An 11,993-nucleotide genomic window follows, 5' to 3' on the forward strand; every position below is an offset into this window, starting at 1 on the left:
CCCTGTCTTTTATTGTGTGGTTTCTGGGTACTAAATTCAGGTCCTTTTACTTTCAGAGCAAGCACTTTACCAACTGAACTATCTCACTAATCGTCACCTTTATGTTTTCAAGTCTAGTTCTCACCCAGAAGCAATATGCTGGTATTTGTAGTCCCAGCAAAACTCCAAGAAGTTGAGATGTAATAGTACATTTGGGAAGCCATCACAAAGTGCACCAGCCCAAGTTTGGCTGTTGTGACTCTCTCTAGAACATTACACTGTCAATGTTCTAGAAAATCAGGCTATTTCCATCTAAGTTTAAACATTGTCTTAGGAGGTTCCATATGAGTAAGATTAGCTTCTTATCTTATTCTATCATTCTATGATAGATACAGAGATGACTGACTACATATTTGTTGGCTTAAAAATACCCACTTACCACCTTGCAGCTCTGTTTTATTGTTCATAAAACATTTCTAATGCGTGTGTTTGACTATTAGAATCTTTTTGAGTTTCCCACCATTGTACATCTTTGTAGTGTGCACTGCTCTAAAAGTCTGAGAAGGTTGCTGCTCTTGAAATTCAGTACTAACTATATAATAAGATTCTTGTTTATAAAACAATTTCAAAGTAATTTTGTTTATGATAAAAGTTTTATATGACTACCAATGGAACATCTCTTAGCAGTCACTTTTCTTATCTAAAAATGGATAGCTATAACAGTTACACACCAGACTGTAATAAATTACTAGTACTTTGCCTAAGAGAAATCTCAAAAAAATTATATATGTCCACGATGCTTTTAGTCTATGTCTTTATTGCCTATGAATTGTTAAAGAAAAATAAAAAGTATTCCTCAATAAAAATAGGAGTTCATATCCTTGATTTGGTATATCTAGATAAGAGTAAGACAGAGAATATTTGAAATTTTTGAGACCGCATTTTAATTTTCAAGTGGAATTTAATTTATTTAGCGAAAATCTTCACCTATGGGACTTATTCAGATAAATTTCAGAAAGTTATCATCTTTTGCATTGAGTTGCTTCCACTGTTTTTGTGGTATGTGGGAATTTGCAGACTGTGTCACAACTTTGACCAGAAGTAAGCAGTAAGCACTGTAGTGGTCTAGCTCTAAGCAGCTTGGTGACCTTGCCTTTATACTTCTACTTTTTAACTGTAAAAGTATTAAATGAGGTACTCTTGGCACATAGTGGTGGGATCAATACTATCAAGACAATTCATGTCTTGGAATTCAAATCAAGAAACAAATAAATTACCTTAAATGTTTTCTCTTCCTAGGTTGTGGTATAAAGAAACTGATCTTAGTGACTATTTGCCATCGATTTTATATGAGTAATATTGGTTCAATAAATATATAGTTCATTTGGCAAACATTTATGAAAACTTATCCCACAAGTTTTTCTGAGAGAGTTATATTGTTTCCGGGCTTCAGACACAAATGATAATCTGTAAAATATTAATGTAAGACACTGTCACCTGACATGATGAATGAGACATACAGAGTGTTCTTATTTCATATTCATTCACTGATTTGATCTTGTGTATTGAACACAGGACCTGCTCCGATAGGAACATACTCTATCACTGGGTTCAATGGTCTATATTCCTGACCTCTAAGAATAAGTTTAGATTGCAGGAATGAGAGAAATTATATAGATTTAAAAAAAAACCTGTTGTTGGGATGTAACTTAAATATTTAATTCAGTTTTCGAAATGAGATGCATTTTCATTATAGGAATGTCCTAGTGAATTTAAGAAGACACAGGACTTCAGTTGATCTTTGATAAACGAGGCGAATGACATGGCAGGTCTCAGCCAACAACACATGACATTTTAGTAGTTGGGGCCATAACTAGATGAAATGAAAGCATGATCTATGTTTTATATTTATTTTATTTTGTACTAGAAAAGTGTCAAACAGATTTTCCAAAACGCATTGTTTTTTCATGACAGCCTATTTTGTCTCTTTTCATATCCAATGGTTTTTACTGTCCCAAACATACTGATTTCCAATGTTAGTTCATACGAGCCACTCAGACCAGATAGACATAAGCCCGGCCTAGCCAGTATTTGTTGATTCACGTTTTAGTCGGTACATGAAGGGCTACAAAACCATGTGTCTTCTTTCTGCTCCACAGAAAAGTAGGCAGTTAGAAAGGGGTGTTTTTCTCTGGCTCATTTTATATAATTGTGAATGAAATTGTTTTAAAGCTTCCAGTAAGATAATTTTTATTCCTTCATCATTTCAGAGCCCTAGCTTCCAGAAAATAATGTAAGTTCTAAAATTAGGAGACTTCATCTATATCTATATTTATATCTATATGTTCACATATATGAAAATTTAATAGCAAAACCCTATATGCTCTGAGTAGATAATAATGGCTTTTTATTTTAGTAGTGTTTTAAGTCCAAAATATACTTACAGCTGACTTGAGACAAATTATATTTCCTGCATATAATAAATACTTGCTTATGTAAAAATCAATACATAGAAAAATGTTTTTCTAAGTTAGGTAGACAGAGTTATATTTTGAAACATATATGGCTCTAAGTATTTAAAACACTTCTACTGTTTTAATCGCTAATAGCTCAACTCTAATCTGCTCTAAAGTATCTTAGGTCTATCACCCACATTCCCTATATGAAATTGAACCATACTATTTGCAGTATGGGGTTATTTAAAAGAGTGGTTTCTCTACATATAAGTTAAACATAACATTTAAGGAAAAAAATAACTCAATCATGGTGGTGTTTATTGCAAGATAAGTTTACTTGTCTTGTTTTGTCTGTGTATATGTGCTGTGACTTCCCTGTGGTCTCTACAGTAGGCAGGGTAAAATGGCCAGGGTGAAGTAAGAATGAAACTCTCCTGAGCCTCAGTCGCCAGCACTGGACTAGGAGTTCTAGAGCCTGGCCCAGTACATTTTATTTTACTTATATTTAAGCACAGGACAATTCTGGAATAAAAGTATTCAGATAACAATTAACTCACTCCTAAGTATACAGTATACAACAATTTAAGACATGCTTACATTGAAGCTCTTTGCAAAGTACATTAAACTTCATCCATAAGATGGTTTCTTGTTGACTTTGAAACCATGCTCAAGGTAAGGGTGCAGGGAGAGTGACTGAGGTAAACACATTTCCTGTGGGAGTCAGGATTGTCCTGGCCCTAAAGTAATGTGGAAGTCACTTAGACTGTTGTAAAGCACACGTGACTTCACTCACAAGAATAGGTTTCATGGCCTAGGAGTAGTACTCAAGGTTTTAGAAGGGAAAGGATCTGGGATGCAGGAAGCAGAAATTCCGGGAGACATAGATGGAATCTGTCTCATCAGACAGTAAAGCATCACCAGGTTGGAAAATTGTATCATACCTGGCTTTTCAGGAAGAGCAGCTATGAACCTCATTTTATTGAAGTTCTGAGCTGTGTCTTTAACATTCCTGCCTTCTGAAGAACTTATCGGTAGGAATAAGGTCTTTTTGCCTTCTACATACATTTAAATCTCCTCCACAAATAGAAACATTTTCTGTGCACTAGGAATATGTGGTCATTTAGACAGTCTCCTTCTATGGCAGGAAAAAAGAGTATATTACCTAGTGTAATTCTGGGTTTTTATATTCTTTTTAAACATTTATATCTCTCTGTGTAAGTATATATTTATATCATGTAAGAGAAGGGTACAGAACAACTTTTAGGAGTTGGTTCTTCTTTTCTAACATCTATACCATGTGGTTCTTAAAACTCAAGTCATTAGACTTGGTTCAAGCGTCTGTAACCATGGAGCAATCCAGCCAGCCCTGTTTTATTTTTAGAGCTGAGGCAAATGAGTCCCAGAGAAGTAGTCAAGTCGAGCTGGAGTGAGCTCCCTGGCAATCTTGCCAGGGGAATGCCTTGATTATTATATCACAAACATCTCACAAGGAAAGCTCTAGGGAATTACTTTGCAAAGAAAAAAGACACATGAATATAAATCTAGAAAACAAACTCACAAATAAAAATTAGAAAATTTGTCCTTGAATTGAATATTTCTAGTGTTTTTGTTAATCAGAAGCAGTAGGATTTGCATTCAGTCGAATTTGAAAAAGGCTAACTACAGCCAGTGTGAAGTATTACAACCCAGACTGGAAATTAGGAAGACCTAATAGCTCTTGAAAATTATAAAATCCTTTATAAACCAAATATTAAAAAATAAGTCAGTGTTATTTGTGATATTTATGTCAATGCCTCTCTTCTTTTTGTTTCTTTGAGTTTTAATAATATTCAACCCCTCTTCCAACTTCCTCTAGGTCCAGCCAGCTCTCTTTCCCTAATGACTTAACTTTGTGTCTTTTTCCCCCCTTTTAACCTGTCAGGTTTAATTTGGGCTGCCCATATAGCCATGGTTGCGTGGCCTTACATGTGAGTGTTGTTTACCTACCAGCTGAAACACTCTAAAAGCCCGACTCTATTCTGGAAGCAGCTGTCAGCTGACAATGATTCCATGGATAAGAGTGGGAATTTGTGCCCACCTCCTTTGTTATGGATACTGGGATTTGGTTTAGCTGAAGGTTGCTCAGGGTTTTACATGAAGTCAGGACTGCTTGGAGTTTCTATGTGCAGCTGCCCTGCTGTGTCCTTGTATTCATTCGCTCACCTTGTGTTAATTCTGTCCTTCTGCTGCAATGAGCCCTGAAGTCGGTAGGAAGGGATGCAGTATCAATGCCCTTTTAGAACTGAACATTACATAATCTTTATTCTCTATGCCTTGTCCAGTGTCACTGTGTTTGTTAATCACCATCTATGGCAAACAGAAGTTTCATTAAAGAGATCTTAGAAACGTATTAATGTATGGATATAACAATAAGTCATTAGGATTCAGTTTAAAACTATGTCCATTTAGCAGAGTTGTAGCAGTAGGTTCTCCATTAGGATCTAGGATCTGCCTACCCAAGGATTTCCGGCCTAGCAATAGGGACTCATATTGGTTTCATCGTGGAGCAGTATATAAATTTGACCATAAAAGGGTTGACTATTTCCAGATGTATGAGCCACCAGTGGGAATATCTTGCCATACCATTATTGTAGGGTTCACAGTTGGGTAAAAGGGATCATCACTTTTCTCAATTAGTAGATTCATAGTATCATCTGGCACAATAAACATTAACGAATACGAATAAAGCTTCCTGGCCAATACTAGCTTAATATCTCCATATTCTCAAGTATATGGAGTCTTCAGTAGTAGAGTCTTACCATATAATTCTGAAGGGTAACAAATAGTATTGGTAATAGCCAATAAGTTTTTTTCTGGGAGGTGTAGTAGAATCTTCCCGGCCAATAACTCTGAAAGTTAAAAACAAAACAAAACAAAAAAACCAAAAAAAAAAAAAAACAACAACAACAACCCATTTCTGACACTGAACTTTGCATTTGTCAGCCTTCTGTGACAAGTAGGGGCCTGCTGTCCAATTAAAGGTTGTAGCTGGGGTTGAAAAGGTGTGGCATCAGTGACACAGACACCCGGGGGTCAGGTGAAAGGGGAACAGCAGACTCCTTTATTTAGCAATGGGGAAAAGCTTATATACCCTCCCAGCACCCAGGCATTCCAATCCCTTGGCATCACATGGTTACCCCTCATTGGCTAGGCATGACCAGGACCCTCTGACAGCGCCTGTTGCTAGGCCCTCAGGCAGAATCATGTGATCACCCCTCATTATCTAGACACAATCAGGATCTCTGACAGCACCATACAGACTCCAGGTGGCTCCTCTTGGCCTGGTAGACCTTACTTTCCTAGAAAAGGGTAAATCAATTTAGGAAGCCTCTACAGTGGGAGCTAGATTTCCATGACTTTTGAGAAACATCTTTAATATTATTTTTCCTCCCTAATATTCCTTCCCCTAATCCACCTCCCATTCCCTACCCCCATAAAGTTTTTAGACCATCGCTTTCTATCTCCTCTACCTTGAAAGCCCCAACTTCCCTGAAGTTTTACTGATTTCTCAATATGTATATATATTTCAAATGAATCATAAATATATCAAGAGTGCAAGTTAACGTCCACAAATGGGAAAACTCATGCAAACTTTATCTGGGTTACCTCGCTTAAAATGATAGTTTTAGGCATACCTATTTACTTGTATCCATAATTGCTAAATAATATCCTGTTGTATAAACTTATCATATTTTTTATTATCAGCTGATGAACAGCTAGGCTGATTTAATTCCCTGGATATTGTGAATAGAGAATCAATGAACACAAATGAGGAAATATTTCTATTATGGGGTATATATACTCAAAATTACTGTAGCATGCTAATATTGTATATCTATTTTTGGTTTTTATAAGGAGCCTTTGCAGGATTTCCACAGTGGTTTTACCAGTTTTTACTCTCACCAGCAGTTATAGGCCTTTTCATTTCCCAACATCCACATCAATTCTTTGACTCTCTCTCTCTCTTTCCTTGCTTGCTTGCTTGATTTTAAATTTGAGCTAATCAGACCAGGATAAAATGAAAACTCAGGAGAGTTTAATTTGCATTTTTTTAATTGCTAAGAATTCTGAAAAGTTTAAAAAGGTTTCCCATCCATTTGCATTTCATCTTTTGGGAACTCAGCTAAGTTCTATCCCCTGTTTTAAAAGTAAACTTCAAAAAGTATTCAAATTGGGTGTTGAATCTAATGGCATTGAATGTAAAAAATAATGGCACACACACACACAAATCCACAAAACAAAGACTTACCTGTTTGAAAAGATTAACATTATCAAAAACATGTGGCCTAATTAATTAAAATATAGAGAGAAAATCTTGGCCCAAATGATCGATGTCTTTGATCCCAGCACTTGGGGGTAGAGGCAGATAGATTTCTGTGATTTGGAGGTCAACCTGGTCTTCAGAGTGACTTCTGGGACAGCAAGAGCTATATACAGAGACCCTGTCTCATAAAACAAAATAAAAAGAACTCAAGAAACTTGCCTTCAAAAGAGTAAATAATTCAATAAAAAATGCCCTTCAATCAGAGAGTAGGTAAAGAAAATGTGGTACCTTTATATACTGGAGTACTACACAGTGGTAAAAAAAAAATGACATCTTGAAATCTGCAGGCAAATGGATGGATCTAGAAAAAACCAAATTGAGTGAGGTAACCCAGACCCAGAAAGACAAGTACAGTATGTACTCACTCATAAGTGGCTTTTAGACATAAAGCAAAGAAAAACGAGTCTAAAGTCCACAATCCCAGAGAACCTAGACAACAAAGAGAACCCTAAGACAGACATACGTGGATCTACATAGGAAGGAGAAAAAAACAAGATTACCTGAATAAATTGGGAGCATGAGGGTCATGAGAAAGGGGGGAAGGGGATAGGGGAGAAAGGGAGGGTAGCAGAGAAAAATGTACAGCTAAATAAAAACAAAAAATGAGAGAAAATATCTAAATTGATAAAATTAGAGATTAAAGAGAGACATTATAATAGACACTGAGGAAACTCATAGATTCATAAACATATCATATTTTCGTTATCATAAGTACATTATTATAGAGATGAATACTTTGAATATGTATGGATCTTGGTCTATTGATACAAATTTAAAGTCAATTTTGTTATATGTATATTTCTGCTCTTGATTAAGATATTATGTTTTTGCAGCTCATTTAAAAATGTAATGTACAATTAAGAAATACAGGCTGATAGTTATCTATAATAGTTGAGCTTGTAGTCCTGTTAGTACAGAGTCTAGATGTATAGAGATATATTTTAGATAGGTGGGTATTCTTCAAACCTTTCAGAGACTAACAGAATATGGCATTTAAGTTGTTTTAAGAACTTAGGACTTTTCATGACAGAGATGTCTCACTTCTTGGACAATCACCCAAAGTTACTCTGGATGGGGCATCCATCTTCAGCCTACAGGCACTTAGTATTAGCAGACTTTTCCATGAAGCAGGAAATTTCAAAGACAGTTCCACCTATATTGGCAGTTTGTCAGTCACTTTCTTCTGTGTCCTGCAGAACATCTGACAGACTCATGAAGCAGGAACCCTGAAGGACTGCCTCATTTTTAGGCAAGTTCAGCAGTCATTTTTTCCTGTGGATCCTGCATGTGCAATCATACAGCATAAATAACATCAAACAGTTCAAGCAAGACCAGTTTCCTGCCCAAGTGGCAAGTAAACTCCATAAGGAGCCTCTTTAATGCCCATCTTCCTCTTGGTGCTGCCAGAATACATGTGACTCATTGTCATATTTCACCAAACTTGAAAATGTAAAAGAGATACCCAATATATATGGTGTACCAATGCTGCTACACAATGATGAAGCAAGTATTTACATAGACATATAACAACCAATGAAGTAAAAACAGTAACTTAAAAAAAATCTTCCAGCTAAAAGTTGCATAGCAACATATGCATTCAACTTAGAAATATAGCAGATATTGAAAGAATTAAACAAATTCTCCTCAAATAATTCAATATATTGTGAGAGGATACATTAGTTCCAATTTGTTTTTATGACTATAGTACCACACTGATACAAAAACCATACAGTGATTCTGTAATTAAAGAAAAAAAGAAAGAAAATAATTTATAGGAGAGAATGGTTTTTTTTCCTGTCTTCTCGCTGTTTTGTGACTTCTTTTTTTTTTCTAAGATGGATGGAATGGAACACCAGATGATAAACCCATCACAGTATTGACTGATGTACACACAAGCTCACAAACTCAGCAATGGCACATCAATAATAAGCATAAATTAAGGTAATTGGTGTGAGAAATCCATTCTTAACTGTAGCCTGCCATTGTTATTGATGTTCTCTGATTGAATATGAAAGCCAGATATAAATATCTGTGTGGAAAATGCTAGCAAACACTTTCTCATGTATTTTGTGGAAAATGCTATAAAAATCTCTCCAGTATATTCCTGAAAGAAACCAAATTGTGAGGCTCTAGGACCAAATTTTACAAAATACAGTCTTCTCCAAATCCTCATATATGTTTCTTTCTTTTTTTTTTTTTTTTTTTTTTTTTTTTTTTTTTTTTTTTTTTTTTTTTTGTTTATCTATTCTGAATACCATGCATTTTGTCAGTGGTTGAGGTAAAGGCAGTTCTTTGCCCAAAGGTCAGTTTTGCTAAGAAGAAAACAAGCTCCAAGTGGAGTGTCTTCAGTGCCCAATATTCTCTTGGGAACAGATCAATACCGCCAGGAGAAATCATGTCTCATGTCAACAGAATCCTAAGTTATTTAAATGGCATATTTTACAGTTTTTTGAAGTGGTTGAAGATATATATCTATGTGGAATGCAATCTCTCTGCATCTAAAGAAGCTGATTAGTCTAACTATAAGTATGACAAACATGAATGATTATTGATCTATAAGTTTTAGTAGCTATATAGCTTAAAGATTAAAACTTCATATTAAAATATTAAGCAGTCTTTAAGCAAATATGCCACAAATAAGTAAAATGACTTCACAATGTAAACAATGTATAAGTATCATGATCAGAGGTAGAAATGTATAGTGTAATATGATAAATATATCCTAAAATTGCATTAATATGCAAAATATCTTAAGCAGAGGTAGAAGTATGCATGCGTACAATATGGCAAAATTACTTTGTGTAGGTGTATAAATATTGTAAAAAGAATATTCAATGTTTAAGGATCATATTCAATACAACAAATATAATTTGAATTTATATCAATATAGTGTTAAGAATATTTTCTAACAGAGCCAGTGAAAAGAATTCCAGTCAGACCACATTAAGCCAAATTAAATGCCCAAGTTTAATAGATGGCTGACTCCTGGGTGGCTGGGAGCATGTCAGGGGGAAGACAGAGGGAGCATACACACAAACCCAAAACCACGTGTTTCTTCTCTGGGCAGTTACCTAAATACCCTGTGGGTGGGGTTAGTGCTTGGCAGGCTGGGAGTTGGAGTTCAGACCAACATATACAAGAATCTATACCAATGTAAATTGTCTATAAATAATAGCTTACAAGTATTTTCACTATAATTCACTATTATAATTAGTGTGAGTAAACTCACACTAATATACCTTTTATCCCATCCAATCCATTTTTTTTTCCAGTATCTTAAAGGCTATTGACGGAATGAGTTTCCACAGCATATTGAATGCCTGCAGGTAAAGTCCCACAGTCCTTCTAAGAAAGATAAGAAAGAATATGCCCAATCATGGAAGGGAAACACATGTGTATGTCTGGGTGGAAATCAGAGGACACTTCATGCATGTTGTGCTATTGAACCATGGGTCAGGTCTACAACATCACAGGATGGTAAACCTTGCATCATCTCTGAGACACTGCTTCAGCTGAGAAAGCTAGGAGGGATACTTGCATCCTAGAATGCCAGTTGCTGTATATAATAAACAAACTGGAATGTTTGAGCCATCTTCATTTCTACCATTTTATCATGTATTATTTCATTACTTACTTATTTTAATAGAGTTATATGTATTCCAGGCTGACCTCCATATCACTGACTGTGCGGCTTTGGTTGGCTTTGAACTCTTAGTCTTTCTGTCTCCCTCCTTGTTGTATTTATAACAAAGACTGGCTTACATGGTGCCAGAGATTCAACCAGGTCTATTTTGATTTATTTTATGTCGAAGACATTTTAAGATTCTGTTTTGCTTAGCTTTCCAGTTTTCCATTAGAAAAATTATATTCTACAAAGAATGTTGTGTGTTTCTGGGTTTTGGTGTGGCCTTTTGTGCTTTGTTGTTACTAAAGACAGGGAGACACAGCATTTCTGCAAACATGTCTTCAGAGTTCCTTTCTACCTGATGTGCTTCATCACCAAGAGAAATGGCAACCCTAACACTGTTTCTCTCTCTTGCTTTTCTGTAGCTGGAGGTTTCTCTCCACCTACCACTTCCAGAAAACCACTCTGAGGCTTAATATTAATTGCAAACTGTTTGGCCTATTATCTTGGGTTTATTATTTAGCTCTTACAACTTATATTAACCCATTTCTATTATTCTATATTTTACCACGAAGTTCATGCCTTGTCATCTCATGTCTTGCTTCCCCTGCAGCTGCTTGCATCTCCCTGACTTCTCCAAATCTTTGCTTGGATTTTTCCACCTGACTCTATACTGCTGGCTCTTGGCCAAATCAGCTTCTTTATAAAACAATGGTAATAAAACATATTCACAGTATACAGAAGGGCAGCCCACACCACGTTTCTTACTCTTGGTGTTGGAGTCAGTTGAACTTCTTTCACTTTATTTTACCAATAAAGTCTAATTGAATACTCAGAAAATGTCGATCCAAAAAACGACTCTAAAGACCTTACTTATAAACACATAATGGAGTGCTATAAAACAAAGACCCAGGAAAGTAGACTTATGCAAATTAACTGTTAAAAGTAAATAAAATTAGACAATTACCTCAACATTAGGAACCAATTTTAAATAAAATTAGAATAATGAATCCTAATTTTAATTGAATCCCAAGGAATGGGGAGAAGACACATGATTTCTTTGTATTCATGGGAACCCTGTGGAGAAGGGAGCTCTTTGTCTGGTATCACAACTATTGAAAACATCTGACATTCTCAATTGACTTCTTATCTTTCTATTCATGGAAACATCTGGTGCAGAAATTAAGGTAACCATTAAACAGACTTTCAGCTCAGGTTGGCATTCTCTTGCCTAATCTCACAGTGCTCAGAGGTTTTAGATTACTTAGGACAAACAGCTCCTGCTTACCTTAACCAAGGCAGTGCAGATGGGCAGGGACATTTCAGTGTTTTATTATTTCAGGAATGCCGAGCTCATTGAAGTCAAGAACAGCCAGGATATTGTACTTGAAACTGTTACATGGTGTGAATTGTGATCAGGGTTAAGAAACTGGCATGTGTTCATGTTGTACCACGACCTTCTGCAAGGAAAGCTCAAGAGCAAACTCAGCCATGCATGTGTGAGCCTGAATTTTGTTGAATAAGACACTGAGAACAGAAACCACTTGTAACTGGTTTGTTTTTTTTTTTT

At 35.7% G+C, this 11,993-nt stretch overlaps 1 protein-coding gene across 3 annotated transcripts in view; it reads left to right on the forward strand.

The window, feature by feature from the left end:
* Positions 1-11,993, forward strand: part of Sntg1 (syntrophin gamma 1) — a 400,484-nt gene that overhangs the window by 208,413 nt on the left and 180,078 nt on the right. The window contains exon 1 of one of the 3 annotated variants that reach the window (XM_026786567.1): positions 8,638-8,739. The exons of the other annotated variants lie outside the window; for them this stretch is intronic. The gene's annotated coding sequence lies outside the window, so the exon portion shown is untranslated. Of the gene's footprint in view, positions 1-8,637; positions 8,740-11,993 lie in introns of those variants that run through there. 3 annotated transcript variants of the gene reach the window in all.

This window comes from Microtus ochrogaster, linkage group LG5, assembly GCF_000317375.1.
Source record: "Microtus ochrogaster isolate Prairie Vole_2 linkage group LG5, MicOch1.0, whole genome shotgun sequence".
In the NCBI taxonomy this organism is placed as follows: Eukaryota; Metazoa; Chordata; class Mammalia; order Rodentia; family Cricetidae; genus Microtus; species Microtus ochrogaster.